The sequence below is a fragment of the Antechinus flavipes genome, chromosome 2 (genome assembly GCF_016432865.1).
Source record: "Antechinus flavipes isolate AdamAnt ecotype Samford, QLD, Australia chromosome 2, AdamAnt_v2, whole genome shotgun sequence".
NCBI classification, from domain to species: domain Eukaryota; kingdom Metazoa; phylum Chordata; class Mammalia; order Dasyuromorphia; family Dasyuridae; genus Antechinus; species Antechinus flavipes.
The window spans coordinates 171,372,246-171,389,684 of record NC_067399.1 but is presented as its reverse complement, the minus strand read 5'-3'; the positions used below and the strand labels follow the sequence as shown (position 1 = coordinate 171,389,684).

Below are 17,439 nucleotides of genomic sequence, written 5' to 3'. Positions count from 1 at the left end.
TCTGCATTGATAAGAGGGAATTGTTTTACTGTAAATTCCTTTTATGATGAAATAATAGGTTTAGGCACTATTCCTATCCTTTTGATCCTTTATATCTGTAGATTTAGAGAGGGGAATATACTAGAAAGGTTTACCAATGTGAAATTCTGCAATACATATGACATTAGAGATATTAGGCAAGATAATAATAACTGATAATAATAGCTTGCATTTATATAGCACTTATGATATGCCAGGTACTGTACTAAAGTGCTTTACAAATTTTATCTCATTTGATCCTCATAACAACCCTGAAAGGTAGATGCTATTGTTATCCCCACTTTTCGGTTGAAAAACTGAGGCAGATTTATATATACTGAGTAACTTGCTCAGAGTCACACGGCTAGTAAGTACTAAGTAAGTCTTCCTGATTTCAGACCCAATACTTTATCCATTATAACACCTAACCACCTTATTGATGCAAGGTGGTAACTGTGCTTACAAACAAATGCTATTCTGCTTCTATTTGGGGGTGGAGGGGCATAAATATTGATTTTTAAAGAACACTTGGGTCCAATGGACAATTTATAGGAAAGATAATAACTTTACATGGTATTTCTTTAAAAGTCTGGCTTTATCATCTTTCATTCCAATTATTAATTTATTGTGAGGATGTCATCCATGAATTTATCTAAACTCATCTTGATCTCCATTATTTTCAAATCCATACCACTATACCTATTATAACCATTTTTTCAATAAAATTATAAATACCGATAAATTATTGTAGATAATGGTTCTATAAATGTATTACCCACTGAGTGAAGTAATGATTCCATTAAATCTACCTCTAATTTGTTGAGGAAAAAGATATCAATAAGTTGTTTTGTTAATTCTGGAATTATAGTTAACTTTTATACTTATGATTTTGTAAACTTCAGTTATCTTAAACTTCAATTGTTTGTAAACTTCAGTGTATTTTAAAATGTTAAGTTCTCCATATTCTTTATAATTTAGATGGTCATAATGTGTGTTTTATCTAGCTTTATTATGTTTTTCTTAAGATGAAGTGATATGAACTACATTCTTAATCATTTTGTCTGAATGGGTTCATTAGGCATATTGACTAAAGGTCACTGACTGTTGACAGTGACAATAAGTAGGTATTAGGCTAATTTATACATAAAAGATATTGTTGCACTTGCAAGCAGTGTCCTGTTTGATTTTTTTTTTTAATAGCAGTCCCAATGGCCCTGGATAGGTAGGAAGGAAAAAGTACAAATTTGTGGTATTTTTTAAAGATCATTGCAATTATCAGTGTGCAAGAGTATTGGATTCAAAGTCAGAATATTTGGTTCCTAGCTTTGCTACTTGGATAAATGATTTTACTTATATGGGCCCCAGTTTTCTTGTTTATAAAATGAGGGGCTTGGACTAAATTATACATAAGGTGATGTTTAGATCTAAATCCTACAATTCTCAGCTTCAGTCTGGTAACTTCATTCCTAGATTCTTCCTTGACTGATTAATATATATATTGGCATATTAAATAGTTTGCTTCTTTATGAAGAATATTTCAAACTTTGTGGCTATTGGCCTTAAATAGTTGAAATATGTTGACCATCTGATTTCCTCAGTATAGGGAATTCCTATGTGGCAACTCCTTCTTCTAGTTATCTCAAGTTATAAATAAGTTCTCTGGAACTTCAGAAGACAACCAGAGGTAAATGATTTGTCCAGGGTTATCTAGCTACCCAGTAGTAATATGATTTTGACAGAGAATTTCCTTACCTTAAGCCTAATTTTTTATCTAATATGGCACACTCTCTCAGGTGATAAATATAGAAATGGATAGAGATGGGAGGAAGAAGGTCTTAATACATTCGAAAATTGATGGAAATTTATACAACCCATGTGATGGACTTCTGACGTTTTTAAGTGAAAAGACCCAAATTCCATTTATGATTGTTCTAATTAGCTCTGGCATGCATCGGGCAGTATGTTTATAATCACTACCAGCAGAAATCCTATTCTCTGACCCTGGTTCCCTTCAAGCAAAAATTTGGAAACTTGCCTCAAATGGTTATATTGCTCTGCATTTTCCCATAATACTCCCTTTTCCAGGTTTTATGTTTTTGCCCATTAAATCAGGCAAATTTCCTTTCCAACATTTGGCATTGTTTCTTTATTGGAAAGGAAACTTACCTAATATCTTAGGTCAAGAAAACTTTAAAAAGCAAAATACATAACAATATCTTTGCTCTCTAATCATCATTCTACCAATCTGGGACTGGGTTTACTGCCATGTACCATCTATCTGTGTATTACATGCAAAGGTAATAATACACACTTGCCTACATTCCTGGCTCAGTTGCAAAGTAGTCTGTGGCCATTTCTTTATACACAGGATTTCCCTAGTGTAAAGAAATAAATCCAATGTTTTATTTTATATCCAGGGCCAGGATTACAGTAGTGGTGTCTGGCAGGCTCAATAAGCCAAATTCCAGACTATGAAGATGGTTTATTTTGTGTGTCTCTTTTAATGCTATTGTGAAAGTCGAACCTTAGCCTCATATGACCTCTTGATGTTCCTTCCTACTACTTAGCATGTGTTGGTAAAAGTTAGCTAAATGACTGCATGGAATTCATTATCCATGTGGTTCTTTCCTAATGATTAGTCAACTAGTTCTAATGACTAGTAGAAATAGCACAATGAAAATAATAAATTTATTTTTTCCTCTTGCTACCACTTTGCTCTATACTAACTCAACATTTATTTATAACAATCAGCTTTTAAACATATCATGGTATATTATTTAACTGTCAATGTGGGTTTTGAGTTATATTAGTCATATAGTTCTGCTTTCTTCTTGCTGTGGATTTTCCATATATGCAATTCTCCCTTTTCTTTTTTTGTGGGAAGCTAGATAAATCAGAAAAGAAAACAAACAAACAAACAACAAAGCATTCAATACACATGTTATATCTGATAATTGGCTCTGAATTGGAAGTGAGGTCATAGATTTCCATATTGGAAATTTTTATTAAACTAGACATGTGAATTTCAACTTTTATGCCAAGTAGATAAACATTTTCTCATTTTACCACTAGTAGTAAACTTTTAAACCCATACTGTTGCTAATGATCAGATTTTGCTCCATATCAAATTCATAACTTTACTATTTTAAAATCATATAGTGGGCAATAGTCTACTTTCTAATCACTCTGACTGCTTAGAACTGGATTGGGAAAGATCTAGATGTGGTTTTATCCAAGGAACATTATTCAGTTAATCAATGTGTAGGAAGGATTCTGTGTATTTTGAAAGGAGACATCCAAATAACTGCAAGGGGAAATAGTATATGTTTTATTGGCTCCTTCTTTGCACTTCATTTTCAGTTTTGCATAGGGAACTCTGTAATATATCTATTTTATACCATTTTGGAAAATTTTGCCATTCTAATCTATATATCTTTATCCATAATGCACATTGATGAAATCAAAATTATGAGAGTTTAAAATGATTTTCTAGAAGATAATTAAAGAACCTATTAGTTACAAAATCAGGATTGCAATTATGTATTCTATTCACTAGCCATTTTTATTGTTTGACTGCACTCTATTTATAACTGCATACAAAACTAAACTGCTGATATGGATATATATATATTATATATATATATATATATATATATATATATATATATATATATAAAATCAATCATTTTAATAGTTGTAATTATCTAAAATTAAATATCACATTTTTTTCTTTTCTTTCTATTCTTCAATCTTCATATATCTATTATTTTATTATTTCATACTCCCTTCAGCAACATAAGTCACTATTCCTCAAAACCTTAGTAAATTGTATTCTTGAATTGCTTTGATCAATGTGTTATTGCACCTTTCATAGGGAAATTTTCTCTGTGTATCTTGCCCACACAGATGGATGCAAGAGAAGTGTAAGTAATGGGAATTTTTCAGCTTGTGTTTGAGTGTATCTGTGTGTGAGAGAGGAATAAAAGAGTATGCATATAGAGTATATTATATATATATATATACATATGTAGATGTAATTTATGTTCATACACATATATAAATATAACGCATATATGGATATATTACACATACATATATTCTATATGTGTGTACATACACTTATCTATCTATCTATATAAGAAATGCACATATACATATGAAAGGGACTCCACAGAAAATCATTTGGCACTAAGAGTTGCCACACTCAACCCTACACTTAGCTGCTTTAACTATCACTGAAGAGGCCATACATAGTCTCATAGCTCCAATAGCCATCACTTTTTGAAGACTGGCCTGAATCTCATAAGAGTAGCATCATGGAGGGAGAGGAAGCAATTATTATGGAACTATGTGTGGTCCATTAGATGAAAATTAAAAGGTTAAGTATGGGGTCAATTTTTTGGGACTCCTTAGTGCCCCAGAGCTTCAAAAAAGAAGAGCTTTTTCTATATGTATATTGGAGTAGGTCCTAACTACTTGCCAGTGTCTCCCATGAAGTGTGGCAACAGTATGGCACAATTGGAAGTTCCCTTGATAATGATCCTTGCCAATTATGTTGAGATCCCAGATTTAGGACTAGAAGGGTCCTTAGAGATCTTCATTTTAGAATTAAGAACACTGAGGCTCCAGGAAAGAAAGGGATTTAAATCTCAATCTTTTGAATTTCATTTAGTTTAGTAAATTTTCTCTTTCAGGCAGTCCAAGAGTTAAGAGTTGCCCTCTCCCCACCCTAATGAGAAGAGGAAAGGATGAACAGTAGTCAGTATTATAGGACGAATTATTAAAAATGAGATGAGCATTCTCTGGGGCTGAAAATGGGAGACAGACACAAGTATTGCCCTTCTGTGAAGGTTCTTTCCCACCTCCTACTGTTGTGAGAGTGAGCAGTTATAATTTTCTGGAGGCTTTTGGGAATCATCCAAAATTCCTAGTATATTCCCTAGCTGATGTGATTTTGACAGGTTAGGGAGTGGTCTGGGTATTGGAAGAGTGGTAGCATGAAAGGAGAGGCAGTAGTTGTGGGGGAAATGTGTGCCAGAAAAGTTAAAATGATCAAGTGTAAAAACTAGTAGCTTTCTATTTCAGATCATAAAGAGATATTAACAACTCTCTCAGTCAATATTTTCATTTGTAAAAATAAAAATAACAATTATTGCCAAATCCTTGATAAGCTATAAAATAGGGAGCAATTTGCTCATAAAAGTGTTTACCATTGTCATGAAAGAGAAACATTGGGTAGGAAGTAAAATCTGCCAGCTATATTTATTGCAGATGACAACATATCAATTGCATAATTCCAAATTACAGAATATTTAGTCAAATTCACAGAATCACCAACAGTCTATTAAATGTCCATTATCTTCCCATGGAACTTCCCACATAAAGTGTTTTCATCTTTTGTCATCTTTGTAAAGATATTATAATGTTTTCCGAACATTATTTACTTTTCTAAATGAAATCTATAATTGCCCAAATGAATTTGTTTTATCACACAAGGATTAAAAAAAATAAAACAAGCCAATGAAGAATATGCTTTGTTTGGATAGTAATATGTCATTGGATAGAAAACTCAAGTACATATAATTTGGACAACACTTTAGATAGACAGAGATTAGAAAGAAACTTCATTAGTCATCTAGATCCACCTATATATTAAAGGAGGAATCTTCCAATGCATATATCCAATATATTCAGGATCATCTAGCCTCCAACTTCTTAAACAGTGGTTCACAATGCCCTACAAGGTCTCATAACTGAATATAGAAGTCACAAAATTATGATTTATTATTAGTAAATGTTTGATTTGCGTATCTATTTTATATACCTTATATGTCCAAGATCATGTAAAAATTTCTTGAGCAAAGAGGGGTCACAAATACATAAAGTACAAGAAACCCTGAGTCAGTTTCTGAAAATCTTCAAGGAAGAGGTTCCCACCAACTTTTCGGGTAGCTCATTCTACTTTTATATAACTCTAATAATCAGGAAAAACTTGCTGACATAAGACTTAAATTTGTTTTCTTGAAACTTTAGCTCATGCCTTGTTTGGCCCTATGAGGATAAAAAAAAAATTAACCTCACCTTGATATGACAGTCCTTCAGATAGTAGTTTTCATGTCCCTCTGATGGGGTGATCTTCTTCCCAAATGCAGCCAGGTGATCAGGCGCCAAAATGTTGTGATCTAGTTCAGATGGATCTGAATCGGTCCCTGTTCGGGCGTCAAAATGTGGTGAGCTTTTTCTTCTCAAGACACAGCCAGGTGATAAAAGTTCAGATCTTTTATTATCTCCAATATAGCCTGGTTAGCTTAGAGGCCTATCTCTCTGCTTGGTTCCAAGAGCTCTCTCCGAATGTCGCCAAATTCAAAGGTCTGGTCCTTCAGCCTCTGCCTCTGCTTTCTTCAGCCTCCAGCCAGCTCCACTCTTCAATGTCATTCCGATGAAATCTCGACTTGTAGCTTCTTCCTCTGAAGAACTTCTTCGACTGGCCCATTGGCCTATTTATGCTCCTTCCAGAGAGAGGGATTATGGGTTTTCTCCCATAGTGCTCTCTGGCCCAAAGCTTCAAGGGAGGTGTGAACTCATTGAACTCCAATGAGTAAAGGTGTGAACACAAGCCTTGTCTTAATTAGTTCTACTTAGTACCTTGTTTCAGGTTCTGCCCAAAACATCTTCTTGTAAGATTAGATCAACTCTAATTAGTTAGCAGTTAGTAAGGATTCCAACACTCTGAGACTCCTTTTTCCCCCCAGGATAAATGAAGACCTCTAAATGAAGGATTTATAGGATGGTGTGTACAAGAATGGGAAGAGATCGCTGAATTGCAATATGACTGTTGGAAGGAGTACTCTTGAGGATGAAATCACAGGCCATTGAAGTAATGATTATTATAAGATCACATAATTGAGATTTGTGAGACGATAATAAAAAATACTTTAAAAATGCTATGATGTAGATATGCAAACTATTTGAGCCTTAATTTTTTTCAGGTTTTACATGATCCATGATATCAAAATCATATGAATTCATGTAATCAGAGAGAATGTTTCTTTTCTACAGGTATAAAAATAGTTGATTTCTTTTACTTTCTTCAATTACATAATATTCTTTCTTGCATTTTTAGGGAAAGGCAGTTTTTACATGATGAGAAATCCTGAAATCAGGTTTTGAGGTAGGTATATATTTATGCCCTGTTTTTTGCCTAGTAGCTTTTATTTTTTATTGCATCTGAGTCCATCTTCAGTTCTCTTGATCCATATGTTTCTACTGGGCCCAGGTGTTTCTGGAGGAGAAAGTAAGGCAGATAACTTTGCATAGTCTTTCCTTACTTAAAACTAATTTACTGCAAGTCATGGCATCATCTTCCTGATATCATGATCCTCTTCAAGAATGAAGAACAAAAGCAACAAAATGATTACATATTTTTCCTTGCATTTTCAGGGAAAGACAGAGTTTTTACACGATGATAAATTCTGAAATCATTTTTTGAAAGATAGGTATGTATATCTGCTCTATTTTCTGCATTAATGGTTTTCATTTTTTTAAAATCTTTATAAATAAAGCAAAACAATATTAAATCTAATATAATTTTAATATTGGAAAGCATGCTATTGTATAAACATGTATTGTATAAAAGTATATAGTGAAATGTAAAAGTGAAGAGAATAAAAACATAGAATTCAACTGTCTAAATTCCCTTTCTGTGTTTTGTCAGATTTTTTAAGATTAATGACAACTTGGAAATAATATGTAATGTCAGCCACCAATTCATGAAGCAAATCTAATGTAAATGTCTACCTAGCATCATATCATTAGTTTAACGACAGGATCATTTTTTCTTCTTCAAATGTCTATAATATCTTTCCAGTTAGAAAAAATTCATCTAGCAAAGATGATAATGTTTTGAGCAATTTTTTCCCAAGACAGTAGTGATTTAGTTGATCAGTTCTAATTCCCATGTTGATCTTTTTAAGTTTATAGAAAAGCCTTTTACATTCCTTTAATCATTCACTTAAAGTCATGAATTTTCTAAGTCAGTGATGCCCAAATTTTGTAAATTGAATATATCTCTATGACTGTGTATGTGTGTTTTGCTTATTTTCATCCAGGGCCTCTCATATATATAATATATATATGTATATATATATATATATATATATATATATATATATATACATATATATATATATATATGTATATATAGTAAATTGATATACTCCAGCTATGCTGCTTTAAGGAAGAAGATAGGGTTTCTTTCAAAGCATAGTTTGAATGCCAGCTCTCCTGATCTTTGAAGTATTTAGCATTTTGTGGCTCTTGAATTTGTTTTGTGTTGTTTTGTATATGATTTGTATTCAGTTACACATGTTTTATTCTTCATATATGAGGTCCTTGAGGGCAGGGATTGTTTAGGTTTTGTTTTTGTTTTTATTTTATAAACTCCAAGTATAAGTAGCTCCAAGTTCAGTTTTTGAACATAGTAGTTAAAAAAATTGTTGATTCAAAATGAATCAACTTGGGGTCCTAAACATAATAATTTTAGGGAAGCTAGCTATGAAACAATAAGACTCCCATATAACATCATATAAGGTGGTTACAAATAGTATAGATTTGGTAGGGTTTCCCAAAGATATTAGTCCATTTTCTCTTTTGACTTCAGTAGGAAAATAATGTTCTTGAAAGTTAAAGAGATAAGCTACTCATCCATGAACCACCCTATTATTAGATGTACTGTTAAATGCTAAGTTATATAAATTCATAGTAAGTGACTAGGAAGACAAAAAAAATGCATTTTCTTACTCTTACTCTATAAGTTCCATGTTTCATTGTCATGCTGTGGAATTGCAACTCTAATTTATAACCTTATAGTTTATGTGATTTATGCCTTTTTTGTTGGCTATGATCTTTCTCTTGTACTAATCTTGATTTATATTGTTGATCTATTTTACCTCTCAGTTGTAAGTTGGACTTTGGTCATATTTTGGGAGTTGAGAAAAAACAAAACCTTTCATCTTGTTTTTAATTCAATTTTATTATACTAGTAGATACTTATCCCATTCCTCTGTCATGTCAGGTGATCTCTAATATCCCTGATAACTTGAAAATTCTAGATTTCTAAGTTGCTGTTCACCTTATTGACAACTCTTTAAGTCATGAACTATGTCAAACTGGGACTTGCCTCAGTTATTGTGGACAATCATGGCATTCAAAATCATATTCATGTAACTTGAAAACCATATCTCATGAGTAGATATTGTAGATCAACTTTTTTTAAAATAGCCTTTTATTTACAGGTTATATGTATGGGTAACTTTACAGCATTGACAATTGCCAAACCTCTTGTTCCAATTTTTCCCCTCCTTCCCCTCACCCTCTCCCCTAGATGTCAGGATGACCAGTAGATGTTAAATATATTAAAATATAAATTAGGTACACAGTAAATATACATGACCAAACCGTTATTTTGCTGTATAAAAAGAATCAGACTCTGAAATATTGTACAATTAGTCTGTGAAGGAAATCAAAAATGCAGGTGGGCAAAAATATAGGGATTGGGAATTCAATGTAATGGTTCTTAGTCATCTCCCAGAGTTCTTTCACTGGGCGTAGCTGGTTCAGTTCATTACTGCTCCATTGGAACTGATTTGATTCATCTCGTTGCTGAGGATGGCCAGGTCCATCAGAATTGGTCATCATATAGTATTGTTATTGAAGTATATAATATGTAGATCAACTTTTAAAAAAATCATTAATGAGAATAGAAAATGCAACCATATACTCTGATTCTGAACTTTGAATGTTGTAGAAGATTTTCAGATGAAATAGACATTCTACTTAAATTGATTTGAAATTGCAGCATAAGAGTTAGATGTAGAAAAGAGAGTATTATGCTGAGTAGAATATTACGTAAGTTGGTATAATATTCTTTAAGAATTATCTCAAGAATTTCTCCTATTAAAATTGCTCACAATAAGATCATCACTATAAAATGGACAAAAATGTTTGAGCCACTATCATGACATTTTTTAAAGGAACTAACTCCTGTAGATTTTGATTTTGAAGAGGATTCAGAGGAACATGAGTTCATCATTAAGAATCAAACCATAATTTTTTGATAGAATACAGAATAGTAAAGAAATTTGTGGAGATAGTATAAAGATTGAATCTGATAAATGAATATTTAGGTAATTTAAGTGATTGAACTGCTGTCCCTGTTCTGTAAGAATGAGAGGAATTAAGCTTAGACTATAGCCTAAGGGATTTAAAATAAAAATATACTATTGCCTATAAAAATCATATTGCTGACCCACAATTAGTAACCCACATTCTAAAAGTTTTTTTACTTTTCAATAGTACTTTTATGCTAATATGGCCACATTCAGCAACCTAATTGTCCTGCTTTCTGGAGTCCCCAAGTTGGGGTGACAAAATGTAATGTTGCTTTCTAGAGCCCCCACAGCTGTGGATCATAACATCTGAAGGAATTGCAAAGCAGCCTTTACTGACACAGGTGTTGTGGACTGGGAATGAAATAAGTTGGAGGCAGAGGAAAGAGGAGAGAGGTCAGATATCAACAACTGTCTCTCAGTCTCCTTGTATCATCATTATCATCATCATCCTCTCACATAAAAGGATCTATTCTGATGGTCTGAGTTGGATCTCCAGCAGCCACTGACAGGTGGCTCCCGTATCACAACAAACAAGGGGTCCACAGAACAAATGAAAATTAACTCATCCTTAGAAGTGGACCTTTGGCTTTTGTTTCATTGTTTTCATGCAATAATCACCCATAAATTGCAAGGAATTTCATTAGTTATAGGAAAGATTTCTTAAGCTTTTATTCTATTGGATTTTGGGGAAAAGATTACTAAAGGAGATTAAGGAACTTTCTTTGAGAATATTGGAAAATAGTTTCCATAATAGCTGTCTAGTACAATTTATAGATAGTCTCCATGTTTCCAAAGAAGGAAAAGATAAGAAAAGATAAGCAATTCTTAAAATTTTCTTCTAGTTCTCTGTTTCTATGATTCCTAAGTCAAATAGAAGAATAGTTATATATCAAGAATATAATTTTTTTGAAACTAATGCCATTTTAAAAATTAAAATTAATTATATGCTAAATTTTATTTCAAAAGAGATGCTTTCTCTTCTGGAATTTTTGTTTTGATATAGTAAAGACAGGAAATTTCATAACATACTGACAAGATACCAGATAATCTAGTCTCAGGCCAATTGCAGAGACTACCTTCCTGAAAAACTTGATCAGATCAGACTAGTTTATTCATTGACTAGCCATTTATAAATAAAAACTAATTGTCACCCAGCGCCAGGGTATTTAAGGAACACAAGGGCTTTTTATGCAAAGTTTATAGAATTGGAAGTTGGAATACATATTTTGCAAATCAGGAACCCAACGACCAGAGAAGGAAAGAAACTTTTGCCCAAGTCATCCAAAAGTTAGTAGTAAAATTGAGTCTGACTCACTATCCCAGTATTGTTTTTAATTGCTTATCTCAAGACTCTTTTGCACTCTTAAAAATTATTGAACATCTCCAAGATAGCTTTTACTTATGTGAGTTATATCTGTTGATATTTACTATTAGAAAGTAAAATGTTTTAATATTTTTATGAAAATAGTTTTGACATTGTGGAACCTCTGAAGGTGTCCTAAGTTTACCTGGGTAACATTTTGGTTCCTTTTGCACTACACCAAGATGATTTTTTTCAGAAAATTTTCTTTGACACAAAGAATCAGTTGCAGAAGGAATACCAGAAGTTGAAGGAAAAAAATATTAAGATTAAAAACAATCTCAATAAGTATCAAGTTGTAGAAATATCGAATCTTTGTGCTTCAATTAGTTTTCTAAATAGCCTCAGGAAGAAAAAGGTAGAATTCATAGATAATAGCAGCAATAACCTTAGCACCATCAAATAAATATCCCCTAAACTGGCTAATTATGATGATTAAGCTATCCTAATGATTTCTAGGTAAGACCCAAATTTAACATTAGGCTGCCTGAAAGACAGCTTTCATCCTGTCATACATCTATGCTTTACCTTCCACGGATCATCTGAAATGCAATAGTGAGAACCTTTACCAGTTGCTGAATAGTAGACATGCATCTAGCTCGGTGGACAGAATTCTAGCTCATCTTGTGGTTATATTTGTAGAAAGGATTTTTAACTGTACAAACTCCAAACCAGTGACAATTACTCTATTTTAAATTCACTATCCTAAAGTCATCTTCTGGTGCTTGTTTTTAGGCTCTCATTGTTTGTTTGTTTTTTTTTCATTTAATGTTGTGTCTCTTGTCAATGATGTTTAAAACCTAACAATAAAGTGGATATGTCATCTTTGATAGGTAATAGTTCTAAAGACTTCTAATTTGTTTCAGGAATTGATGCTCCACTCCCCAAACACATACTAGATTTTTTTTATTGCATTTTAAGTGTTTTATTTAATTCTATTCTATAAGAAAATGAGCTACAAGTTTTAACAAAAATCATCGGTTGATTTTAATTTCATATATCTGATGAAGATACATAATTGATATTTATCCTATTGGCGTCATATTGAAGGCCTCTAGGTGTGCAATAAAATACTGGGCCTGGCATTGGGAAAATTCATCTTCCTGAGTTCAAATCTGATATTAGACACTTTATAGTGGTGTGGCCTATGGCAGTCACAACCTTATTTACCTCAGTTTCCTCATCTTTAAAATGATTTAGAGGAAGAAATGACAAATCACTCTGCTGTCTTTGCCAAGAAAACTCCAATTGGAGTTATAGAATCAGACATGACTGAAAATGATTGAATAACAATAACAATGACAATGACAAAAACACCATATTGATTCTATATAGCACTTTAAAAATAGTTTGAGGCAATGTTGAATATTTGTTTTTTTTTACTTATGGAATTATGTAAAAAATTTCACCTTACCTTTATTTATTCATCCGTGAATTTTTCTTTCTTTTTTTAATTTAATTTTTATTTAATAATTACTTTATATTGACACTCGTTTCTGTTCCGATTTTTTTTTCCCTCCCTCCCTCCCTCCGCCCCCTCCCCTAGATGGCAAGCAGTCCTTTATATGTTGGATATGTTGCAATATATCCTAGATACAATATATGTTTGCAGAACTGAACAGTTCTCTTGTTGCATAGGGAGAATTGGATTCAGAAGGTATAAATAACCCGGGAAGAAAAACAAAAATGCAGATAGTTCACATTCATTTCCCAGTGTTCTTTTTTTGGGTGTAGCTGCTTTTGTCCGTCATTTATCAATTGAAACTCAGGTCTCTTTGTCAAAGAAATCCACTTCCATGAAAATATGTCCTCATACAATATCGTTGTCAAAGTGTATAATGATCTCCTGGTTCTGCTCATTTCACTTAGCATCAGTTCATGTAAGTCTCGCCAGTCCTCTCTGTATTCATCCTGCTGGTCATTTCTTACAGAACAATAATATTCCATAACATTCATATACCACAATTTACCCAGCCATTCTCCAATTGATGAGCATCCATTCATTTTCCAGTTTCTAGCCACTACAAACAGGGCTGCTACAAACATTTTGGCACATACAGGTCCCTTTCCCTTCTTTAGTATTTCTTTGGGATATAAGCCCAATAGAAACACTGCTGGATCAAAGGGTATGCACAATTTGATAATTTTTTGGGCATAATTCCAGATTGCTCTCCAGAATGGTTGGATTCGTTCACAACTCCACCAACAATGCATTAGTGTCCCAGTTTTCCCGCATCCCCTCCAACATTCATCATTATTTTTTCCTGTCATCTTAGCCAATCTGACAGGTGTGTAGTGGTATCTCAGAGTTGTCTTAACTTGCATTTCTCTGATCAATAATGATTTGGAACACTCTTTCATATGAGTGGTAATAGTTTCAATTTCATCCTCTGAAAATTGTCTGTTCATATCCTTTGACCATTTATCAATTGGAGAATGGCTTGATTTCTTATAAATTTGAGTCAGTTCTCTATATATTTTGGAAATGAGGCCTTTATCAGAACCTTTAACTGTGAAAATGTTTTCCCAGTTTGTTGCTTCCCTTCTAATCTTGTTTGCATTAGTTTTATTTGTACAAAGGCTTTTTAATTTGATGTAATCAAAATTTTCTATTTTGTGATCAGTAATGGTCTCTAGTTCATCTTTGGTCACAAATTTCTTTCTCCTCCACAAGTCTGAGAGATAAACTATTCTATGTTCCTCTAATTTATTTATAATCTCGTTCTTTATGCCTAGGTCATAGACCCATTTTGATCTTATCTTGGTATATGGTGTTAAGTGTGGGTCCATGCCTAATTTCTGCCATACTAATTTCCAATTATCCCAGCAGTTTTTATCAAATAATGAATTCTTTTCCCAGAAGTTAGGGGCTTTGGGTTTGTCAAACACTAGATTGCTATAGTTGACTATTCTGTCTTGTGAACCTAGCCTTTTCCACTGATCCACTAATCTATTTCTTGGCCAATACCAAATGGTTTTGGTGACTGCTGCTTTATAATATAATTTTAGATCAGGTACAGCTAGGCCACCTTCATTTGATTTTTTTTTCATTAATTCCCTTGAGATTCTCGACTTTTTATTGTTCCATATGAATTTTGTTGTTATTTTTTCTAGATCAATAAAATATTTTCTTGGAAGTCTGATTGGTATAGCACTAAATAAATACATTAGTTTAGGGAGTATTGTCATCTTTATTATGTTCGCTCAGCCGATCCAAGAGCACTTAATATTTTTCCAATTATTTAAGTCTGACTTTATTTGTGTGGAGACTTTTTTATAATTTTGCTCATATAATTCCTGACTTTCCTTTGGTAGATAGATTCCCAAATATTTTATGGTATCAACAGTTATTCTGAATGGAATTTCTCTTTGTATCTCTTGCTGTTGGGTTTTGTTGGTGATGTATAAAAATGCTGAGGATTTATGGGGATTTATTTTGTAGCCAGCTACTTTGCTAAAATTATGAATTATTTCCAATAGCTTTTTAGTAGAATCTCTGCGGTTCTCTAGGTATACCATCATATCATCTGCAAAGAGTGATAGTTTGGTTTCCTCATTGCCTACTCTAATTCCTTTAATATCTTTCTCGACTCTTATTGCCGAGGCTAGTGTTTCTAATACGATATTAAATAATAATGGTGATAGTGGGCAACCTTGCTTCACTCCAGATCTTACTGGGAAAGTTTCCAGTTTTTCCCCATTGCATATGATGCTTACTGATGGTTTTAAATATATGCTCCTGACTATTTTAAGGAAAAGTCCATTTATTCCTATGCTCTCAAGTGTTTTTATTAGGAATGGATGTTGGATTTTATCAAATGCTTTTTCTGCATCTATTGAGATGATCATATGGTTTTTGTTTGTTTGGTTATTGATATAGTCAATTATGCTAATAGTTTTCATAATATTGAACCAGCCCTGCATTCCTGGTATAAATCCTACTTGGTCATAGTGTATTATCCTGGTGACGATTTTCTGTAATCTTCTTGCTAATATTTTATTTAAGATTTTAGCATCAATATTCATTAGGGAGATTGGTCTATAATTTTATTTCTCTGTTTTCAGCCTACCTGGTTTAGGTATCAGTACCATGTCTGTGTCATAAAAGGAGTTTGGTAGGACTCCTTCAATCCCTATTTTTTCAAATAGTTTATATAACATTGGAATTAATTGTTCTTTAAATGTTTGGTAGAATTCACATGTAAATCCATCTGGTCCTGGGGAATTTTTCTTAGGGAGTTGATTGATAGTTTGTTCTATTTCTTTTTCTGAGATGGGACTGTTTAGGATATTTACTTCTTCCTCTGTTAGTTTGGGCAAGCTATATTTTTGGAGGTATTTTTCTATTTCATTTAAGTTGTCGAATTTATTGGCATAAAGTTGGGCAAAGTAACTCCTAATTATTGCTCTAATTTCCTCTTCGTTAGTGGTGAGTTCTCCCTTTTCATTTTTAAGACTAACAATTTGATTTTCCTCTCTCCTTTTTTTTATCAGATTTACTAAGGGTTTGTCTATTTTGTTGGTTTTTTCATAGAACCAACTCTTAGTTTTATTAATCAATTCAATAGTTTTTTTACTTTCAATTTTATTGATCTCACCTTTTATTTTTAGAATTTCAAGTTTAGTGTTTGACTGGGGGTTTTTAATTTGTTCCTTTTCTAGCATTTTTAGTTGCAAACCCAATTCATTGACCTTCTCTTTCTCTATTTTATACAAATAGGCCTCTAGAGATATGAAATTTCCTCTTATTACCGCTTTGGCTGCATCCCATACATTTTGGTATGATGTCTCATTATTATCGTTTTCTTGGGTGAAGTTATTAATTATGTCTATGATTTGCTGTTTCACCCAATCATTCTTTAGTATGAGATTATTTAGTTTCCAATTATTTTTTGGTCTACTTCCCCTGGTTTTTTGTTGAATGTAATTTTCATTGCATCGTGGTCTGAAAAGGATGCATTTACTATTTCTGCCTTACTGCATTTGAGTTTGAGGTTTTTATGTCCTAATATATGGTCAATTTTTGTATAGGTTCCATGAACTACTGAAAAGAAAGTGTATTCCTTTCTGTCTCCATTACATTTTCTCTAGAGATCTATCATATCTAACTTTTCTAGTATTCTATTTACCTCTTTGACTTCTTTCTTATTTATTTTGTGGTTTGATTTATCTAATTCTGAGAGTGCAAGATTAAGATCTCCCACTATTATAGTTTTACTGTCTATTTCTTCTTGCAGCTCTCTTAGTTTCTCTTTTAAGAATTTAGATGCTACCCCACTTGGTGCATATATGTTTAATATCAATAGTGCTTCATTATCCATGCTACCCTTTAGCAAGATATGGTGCCCTTCCTTATCTCTTTTAATTAGATCAATTTTTGCTTTAGCTTGATCTGAGATCAGGATGGCTACCCCTGCTTTTTTGACTTCACCTGAAGCATAGTAGATTTTGCTCCAACCTTTTACCTTTAACCTGCATGTATCTCCCCGCTTCAGGTGTGTTTCCTGTAAACAACATATTGTAGGATTCTGGCTTTTAATCCATTCTGCTAACCGCTTCCTCTTTATGGGGGAGTTTACCCCGTTCACGTTTATGGTTAGAATGACCAATTCTGTATTACTTGCCATCTTGTTAACCCCGGTTTATGCTTTTCTCCCTTCTTTCCCCTTTCCCCCCCTTCCCAGTATTAAGCTTGTGAGCACCACTTGCTTCTCACAGCCCTCCCTTTTTAGTATCCCTCCCCCCGCCTTAGAGTTCCTCCCCCTATCTTACCCCTTTCCCTCCCAGTTTCCGTATTCCCTTCCACTTAGCTTATTCCTTCCCTTTTCACTTTTCCCTTCTCACTTTTCAATGAGGTGGGAGAAGTTTCACCATAGATTGAATATGTCTTAA

At 33.0% G+C, this 17,439-nt stretch overlaps 1 protein-coding gene across 5 annotated transcripts in view; it reads left to right on the top strand.

The window, feature by feature from the left end:
* The window catches only part of PLCB4 (phospholipase C beta 4), a 477,498-nt gene that overhangs the window by 23,849 nt on the left and 436,210 nt on the right, over positions 1–17,439 (top strand). For all 5 annotated transcript variants that reach the window (XM_051975941.1, XM_051975940.1, XM_051975939.1 and 2 more), the window contains 2 exons: positions 7,142–7,189; positions 7,459–7,514. The gene's annotated coding sequence lies outside the window, so the exon portion shown is untranslated. The remainder of the gene's footprint in view (positions 1–7,141; positions 7,190–7,458; positions 7,515–17,439) is intronic.